At 48.0% G+C, this 7968-nt stretch overlaps 1 long non-coding RNA gene across 1 annotated transcript; it reads left to right on the forward strand.

Moving 5' to 3' along the window:
- The first annotated feature begins 1599 nt into the window (after positions 1-1599).
- Positions 1600-3276, forward strand: LOC150006974 (uncharacterized). The gene is made up of 3 exons (XR_016511774.1): positions 1600-1802; positions 2183-2276; positions 2617-3276. It is a non-coding gene; the product is annotated as an uncharacterized LOC150006974 (long non-coding RNA).
- The last annotated feature ends 4692 nt before the right edge of the window (positions 3277-7968 follow it).

Below are 7968 nucleotides of genomic sequence, written 5' to 3' on the forward strand. Positions count from 1 at the left end.
TTAAACTGTCTGGCTGAGTGTTGAATGCATGTCCCAACACACACACACACACACACACACACACACACACACACACCACAGTCCAACTGCAAAAGACTGGGAGACCTTTTTTCCCTTTAGTTTCAAGTGTTTAAAGAAATTTTTGTTGAATCACTAGCTGACCATTAATCTAACAGGCAGACTTTAATGACCACCCATGACAAAGGATACAAACTTTACAAAACTACTTCAGAAAAATCACAAAACAAACAAATGACAAAAGATATAGAAATAAAAACCACAATGAGATACCACTCCATACCCACTAAAGTGGCTGTAACTTTTTTCTGAATGAAATTAACAAGTGTTGATGATAATGAGGAGAAACTGGGACTCATATTGCTGCTAGGAGTGTAAAATGGTGTCAGTTGTTGGGAAAGTAATTTGGCAGTTTCTCACAAAGTTAAACACAGAATTACCATATGACCCAGAAATTCCACTCTGAAATATTGAGCATTAAAAACCTATGTTCAAACAAACAAAAATGTGTATACACATTTTTAGAATCATTCATAATAACCAAAAAAGTAGAAACAACTTAAATGTTCATCAAAATGAATGAATAAACAAATATGGTATAACTATGAAGTGGACTATTATTTAGCCTTAAAAAGAATGAAGTACCAATACATGTTACAACATGGACAAATCTTGAAAATACTATGCTAAGTGAAAGAAGCCAGACATGAAAGGTCATATACCATGTGATTTCATTTACATGAGATGTTCAAAATAGGCAAATCCATGAAAACAGAAAGCTGATTAGTAGTTGCCAGAGGCTGAGGGGAGAAAAAAATTCAGAATAACTGTTTAATGCGTTTGGGACTTCTTTTGGGGAGATAAAACGTTCTTGAATTAGTGATAATGTAAAGTAGCCTCTAAGACATTCTCCCCTTCTCATTGGTCAGGGCCATTCCCATGAGCTCAGCAATTCACTCCCATTGGCTGGATCCTGATGCGCAGGCTCTGAGCGAAAAGCCGGTCCCCCAGGCCCTACAGCAGGTCCAAGAGGAAGCAGGGGATAATAGCAAACCCTTCTTAAGGGTTCTGGCTCCCCAAGAGCTGGCCAAGCCTGCTGAAATATTTCTCTCTAGAGAGAGGTCTTTGGTCAGTGGGAAAATGTCAGAAGGCATGAGGAGAGCCTGAATTGCACCTCTGCCCCTGATTCTTACAAGGCCTCAGGCAGCGTGCCTTCTGCATGGTACTTCCCTTTGGGGTAAAATGGAAGCGAGGGCTCCAGGATCACAGGTGTCCTATGATTCAGCGGCCTGGTATTAAACAACGGGTACTGCACCAGGCCGGGGGTCACATACCCTCCCACACCCCCACAACCTTCCGCAACAGGTGATACTCCGCCCTTCGAAGATTCAGCGCTTTCCCAGAAGCCCTCACCCTCCCGGACTCATGATGGCTCCTCCCCCCACGCGCAGGCCGGTCTAGGACCATTCCGAGGTTGTGGAACTTTCTGGAAGGTCCAGGGTCCCTCCCCTCCCCACAAAGGCCATGGGGGGGGCAGAGGGAGGAGCTGGGCTTATGATTGGAGGAGGCCTTAAGGGGGCGTGGCCAACGGCCGGAGAAGGAGCCGTTGGCAGTTGATTTCTGGCAGCAGCTTGGTCGCTACCTCCAGAATGGGTCTAAGCTGGTTCTTGTGATAAACCGGCTTGTGGGGACTCTCCCGCGGAAGGAAAGAATTGTGATAAGGCTTCCGGAAACCCCCAAAGGCCTAGGATGTGGAAACTGGGGCGCCCTCTCCCTCCCCCCAGGTTGGTGGGCCCCTAGGACCACTGTCCTCCCTCCGCGCGACGTGGTGCCCTGTCCGGCCAGGGGTGGGCGGTTGGAGGGGCTGCTCGGGCCTCCCCTCTCCCGCTGCCTTCCTCACTCTGCCTGTGTGAAGCCCCACCGCCCCGGGGCAGCCCCGCACACTGCCACCCGCCGCCCTCACGGTCCAGGGCTGAGATGATCAGTGGCCACTGGAGCTGCGGTGCCCCCCGCCTGGATCCCGGGGCCCCGTATGTCGCCTTCCGGCCCTGGGGCCCCAACGCCGCGCCCCCACCCAGGCAGGAGACGCGCGTGGGCAGACGCGGCCCACGGCCCTTGCGCCCCCTCCTCACTGCCGCTGTGCTTTCTCTCCCGGGGACGGCAGGCGCCCAGGAGAGCCACCTGCGTGAAATGGAGGAGACCGCAGAACAAGGACAGCGGGTGCCTGGCTCCCTACCGTCGCTCCCTCGGGTCTGAAGGTATTTTCCTCCGGGCTCCTTTCTCCCCTGCTCCTCACCCCCGTCCCGCGGTGGAGGGGGGCGGGCAGTGGACCGCTAGGCCTGCGGTCAGGAGGTGCCATTCTTAAGTCCCAGGCGAAATGGGTCACTCGAGGAACGCATCACGCCTTTGCGAGCGCCCTTCCCCTGAAAGGGACACAGTGATCTGATCTGCCTGACTCAGTCTGGGTGAGGACAGGAGGGGTTACGTGAGCGCCTTTTGAAAATAGCTGTGCTGCACATTCCTTATTGTGGTTTTAACTTTGTTGGCTGCTGCTGTCCTATGTATTCATTTTCTTCTGATTTTCTCTTACTTTCACAGGGTTGGTCACGGCCTGCGGTCATCAGTGCCGCCCGCACAGAGTACATGGAAGCAGTGTGTTTGTCCCCACGCTGTCGTCTGGGCCCTCGGAGGCCATCCTTTCCCAGCAGTACCCAGCCCAGAGGGACCATGCCCTGTCTTTCTCCTTCCTGGGCTGCGGCTGTTTCGAAAAGGATATGCTGGTGGGATCTGGGACTGTCTTCTCTACATTTTGGTCATTCCTTTTACTTCTCAAGGCATCCAGTACTCTGCCCTCAGGAAGAAGGTTGAAGTAAAAGCTGAGCCCTCCCAAGGTCATGGTTTTCTCAAAGGTCAAGGTTCACACAGCTCAGTAGAAAGGAAGAGGCTGTGAGCTGTAGGCTTTCAGATTATTCAAGATGTGTCCCTTCCCTCCATCACTCTTAGTTTCCCTGTTTGTCCTGGAGCTCAGCTCTGACCCAAAGGCCTTTCCAATTACCATCAACATCGAAACTTGGCTTTTCACATGTGTATATGCTCCCCTTTTATGCACTATCTTGTTTCTCAAAGCTGGCCTCTCATGAAGGAGGCCTGGAGGGCTCAAGAGGCCTGGTCAGTCACCCAGGCCCTGTGAAAGCCCCTCAGCCCTAGGTTGAGTGGAGACGTTTAATAAAGGCCCCATGTGCTCCTTGACTACTGAAACTTGTGACTGGTGTGCTGATGCAGAAGCAAAGATTTGGGCCCTCTTATTTTCTTTCCACCCAAACCAGGTGGTGTTTGTGCTGCGTGGAAATGAGAACGAAGGGAAGGGAGTGGTGGTGGTGGGAGGGGCTGTATAGAGGTGCCCCTGGTCCTCCCACACCCCCTTCTGAATAATAGCACTGTCTCAGAGATCTGAAACCAGTTGGTTTATGAGATACCTAGCAAGAACTAAAGGAACAAATTTATCCACCAGAATGGCAGATCATTAGGAAGTATGTGGGAGGGAGTAAATAGTGGTTCATACTGAGGTCCTAGAACTTTGAGTTACTATTTCTATAACCTTGAGTTTCTAGTCCTTAATGCAGGTAAAGGGAGAATTATTCAGGAACAAATTGCTGGTGGGTGAGGGTGGTTGTCCTTATTAAACTGAATCAGGGTAGTGGTGTCCCATCGTTGACCTGTGCCGTGCACCTGGGAAGTGGTCGGTGACTCTTCTGGATCTCACAATGAGTCGTAAAAGTCCCAGAACACATCACTTACTGGGACCTCAGAGGTGGCCTGTGCCCCTGCCCCTTATTTCCTCAGTGTACCATGCAGACCAGAGCTGATTTGTTGGGAGAACAAACATTCTTAAGGCTCCCCAGCTGGGGCCCCGAATCTATGTTTTTCTACCCCAATGGTGACCACAGAATATTCTGGGAGTTGTCTTCTGTAATGGCTCCTGGGTCACTTAGGAACAGGATGGTGGAGTCTACAATCCTAGAACCAAAATCATCAAATCCTGAGCTCAGTGGAGTGCAGGGCATGGGTTCTTGTGTTCTTTTCCTTGGAAGATGTAACAAAAGTATGAAATTATTAGTAATAGCACTACCTGGCAGGGATATTTATAAGCTGAGGACGGCTTATTTGGAGACCTTTGATCCTTGTAGTCCTGGAACTCTGGACCTAATACATAATTATTGTTAATGTCCTGTAATTTTATTACTGTTGTTATTGATCCACTTCATTAATCATGAATTGGTGACTTCTCAAGTCCTATGGGCTGCTGTATAGCTATGTAGAGCTCTAAAATTTGCAAATAACAGTCTTTGGAAGTAAATACCTTGGTCATTTCACAGCTGATACTGAAACCAAGATAAGGACTCAAGTCCCTTTAATGAGAGGAGATGCAGTTCACTTGCCTCCCTAGACCTGCTGTCTTACTCCTCTACTCTCTCCAACCCCCACACTTTAGGAGACAAAAACACAAAACAAACAGGAACCTGGGAATTATTTAATGCTCAATTTGTTGGGACAAAGTTTAAGGACCTTAGGAGCAGCCTTTGCTTACACCGAGGCACGGGGACAGGCACAGAGAAGTCACTCCATCAATACATTTCCCCATGTATTTCATTTTTTGTTAATTCACTCTTTTCAACCCTCCTTGCTCATTGTTCTGATTTCTTCCAGAAAAATTAGCTGATATTCTAATGTCCTTTGCTGTTCCTTAAGTAATTTTAGAGCAACTATAGTTACTGAGTGATTACCCAGCCCTTCCCCTAATGAGTTACATGGACTTCTGCACATTATTTAACTTCTTTGTGTCTCAGTTTTGTTGGTGGATACTCTATAACTCCTAAATCACAGGGATGGGTAAGGATTATTAGTAATAACATGAATTATATGAGATGCTTACCACACTCTTCATTAAATAACACGAGTTCCCTCTTCCCTGTGCGGATGGTCCTTCGGGTTCTGTGAAGAACTCTCCTATTCATGGTGCTTCACAACCAAAAGGGGAGGATCCTGATTCCTCCTTCCCCTAGCTGGTTCAAGGTCAATCCAGATTCCATAAAACTTTCTGGAAGACTTCCACCATTCTATGCAATAGCCCTCTTCCCAAAGAGACTGCATGTAGCAGATTAGTCTACTCTTAATCATTCTCCACCCATTCAGTGTCCTGCCATTCCTGGAAGAGACAAATGGAGTTAATGGGTGAACTATTCTCTGAGCCTCTAGTATACATGGAGGACCCCCCACCCCCAGCTTTCTCCTTCCACTAGACTGTGAAATGCAGGCATAGACCCAGCCAGGATTTCCCACTGCACAAATCTTCCTACCTGGGGTCAAGAGTCTTTGCCTTCCCACATGGAGAAACAAGAGCCTGAAGGCATACCTGAAAAATACAATCCTGAACAGGATCTCAACTCCTAGGTAGTCCCTGCTTGCCTCAGAAGGTAAAATCTCATCAAAACTCTTAAAAGTGTAAAGGTCAGAGAAGAATTGGGCCCCTTTACTTGATTGCTGCTGTGATCCTCCCCACTTCCTCCAGACTCTGGAGTGATCCATAGTCATCTCCATTTACCTTCAACATGGAAGCCAAGCTCTTCATGTGTGTGGGTCCCCTACCCCTGGCAACATGGCTTGCCATACCCCAACTCCCCTGAAGCAAATGGGAAGTGTTAGCTTTACCCAAGGGGCATGCCCAGCCACGCACCCTCCAGCTACCCTACCCTCTGACCTCCAGCTGGCTGAAATACTTCTCTGACATTTCTTCATTCAGATTGGGATTAATGTGATGATTCAGAAGTAAAGACCAAACTGGGAGCTAATTTTAATCTTCCCACCTCAAGCAGGTGGATGGTATTTGTGCTAGAGGAAAGATAGGGCTGGTCAGTGGGCTGCCCTGGGTGGTCCTACCATGCTGTGGAAAATGCTCACCTCCTAACTCAAGCGGGGGCCCTCTGGCCCACTCTCAGCCTCTAACTGGGTGATTTACCCAGCACCTGAGCACTTATATCCTAGGAGGGAAAAGGTCTGTTAACCCAATGAATAAAGAAGAACCAGTGGGAGGTTTCTCGTGGCAGCATTTGTGTCATTCCAGAGCCCTGGTTGTTAGTCTTGGCTGATAGGCCAGAACCTGGAACAAGGGGGAAAGGTGAGTAGGGATTGGGGAACAAGTGGGTAAGAGAGCCCAAGAGTAAGGTCTGGAATAGTTCAGGTCCTTTTATCTGTAACTGGGACTGGGGATCTCAGGACATAAAGAGCATTAGGGACTATCATGTACTTTTTTCTCCTTTCCTGCCTCTTCCACTCCCAGTGTCATGGACACCAGGGTAGATTTGGCAAGGGGATAGCAACTTCCCCCACCCCTGCCAACTTCGTGCCCTGAGACTTGCCCAGCCAGGGCCCTGGCTCTGTACCTAGTGTCCTACCACTATTGTGGCCACAGCAATCTCTGGGAGCTGCTTTCTGTCTGGGCTCTGGATTACTCACGAAGATGGGAATGATGGCTCCGCAAGAGCCAACCAGGATTATGGAGCCGTAACGATCAAGCTTTTGTCTGATTGGAGTAAAGGGAGCCACTCCCTGCCTGGGGTGAATTCTGAAATCCATCATGCACGATCTTGCTTGTAATAAGATTAATAACAGTTTTCATAGATATTGAACAGGGGGTTCTAATACCTGCTGAGGGAGGCTAGATTGGATGACCTCTGATAGCTTTGCCAGTTTTGCTCAGATTCTCTGAGACTGAACTACCTAATATCATCACTAGTACACTATAATTTATAATAATGTTTTCAATGATGCATATTATTAATAATAATGACTGATATGACACTGCCTTTTTCAATTCGATGTATGATATATGGAACTACATGGTACTCCTCAGGCATACTTACCAAAGTTGATACTTACCATTGATGCTTTACTGAAAAAGAAACTGAGGCCAAGAAGCAGGCTCTGAATCTAGCTCCTCCCACTGAACAGCCCCTCACCCCCAGGAATGACTGTACCTGCCTTGGGTGATTCAGGACTCCCAGTTTTCTGGAACTGACCCTCTTCCAGGCTTGCTTCGTTCTCTCCATCTCACCAGCCACCCCTCCTCAAGCTTCCCAGGACAGCTAGAGTTGCCTCTTCCCACCTCTTCTTGTCCAAGTACAGTTCCCAGCTGGGGATTTCAGTCCCTGACTGGGCCCCAGTTTGACCCATAGCCAGTCACTTTCTAATACCAGGTCCCTTTGAAACTGAAAATCTAGTGAGTTCTTCTAGCCAGAGGTGCCACCTTGGGCTTGAGGCCCGGGCCAACTCATCATCTACCTCCTCCTGGATAGCAGGCTCCCCAAAGATATTCATTATCTTGAAATGAGTGAAAACAGACCCATCTTTGTAAAACCAGAGAGCTAGACACCAGTTTGTGTTCCTGCCCCTTGGGGGTGCATCTGAAGCCGTCAAGGGTGTGCACAGAGTCCTTCATTTTTATTTTGATTTCTCTCGAAATTGGCACAGTGTGAAGATGTAGCTGGTCAGCAAATGCATGTTGAACACATACAGCACTGATTTCCTCATGTCTTTCACTTTCTCTGCTGGGCTCAGTCTTCTCAGATTCAAGGTTCACATGCCAAGATTTAGGTGTTTTACTGAAACCTAGAAAACTGCCCCTGCAGCTCTGGAGGCACCTTCAGTTTATCAAATCTGCCATTCACTAGCTGTGTGACATGGGGCAACTTAGATAAGCCCCCTCTGTCTTAGCTTTGCCAGTGGCCATGGAAACAATAATACCTGCTTCATTGTGTTGTTTTGATGACAAATTGAAATAATCTATATTAAGCTCTTAGAAGAGTGCATGGAACATAGGAAACTCTCAATGAAAGTCAGCTATTATTACCAATTTAATTTTGTAGTTCAATATCTACTTGGAAAAATGCCAAT

This window comes from Furipterus horrens, unplaced genomic scaffold (genome assembly GCF_987537825.1).
Source record: "Furipterus horrens unplaced genomic scaffold, mFurHor1.1.pri manual_scaffold_6, whole genome shotgun sequence".
In the NCBI taxonomy this organism is placed as follows: domain Eukaryota; kingdom Metazoa; phylum Chordata; class Mammalia; order Chiroptera; family Furipteridae; genus Furipterus; species Furipterus horrens.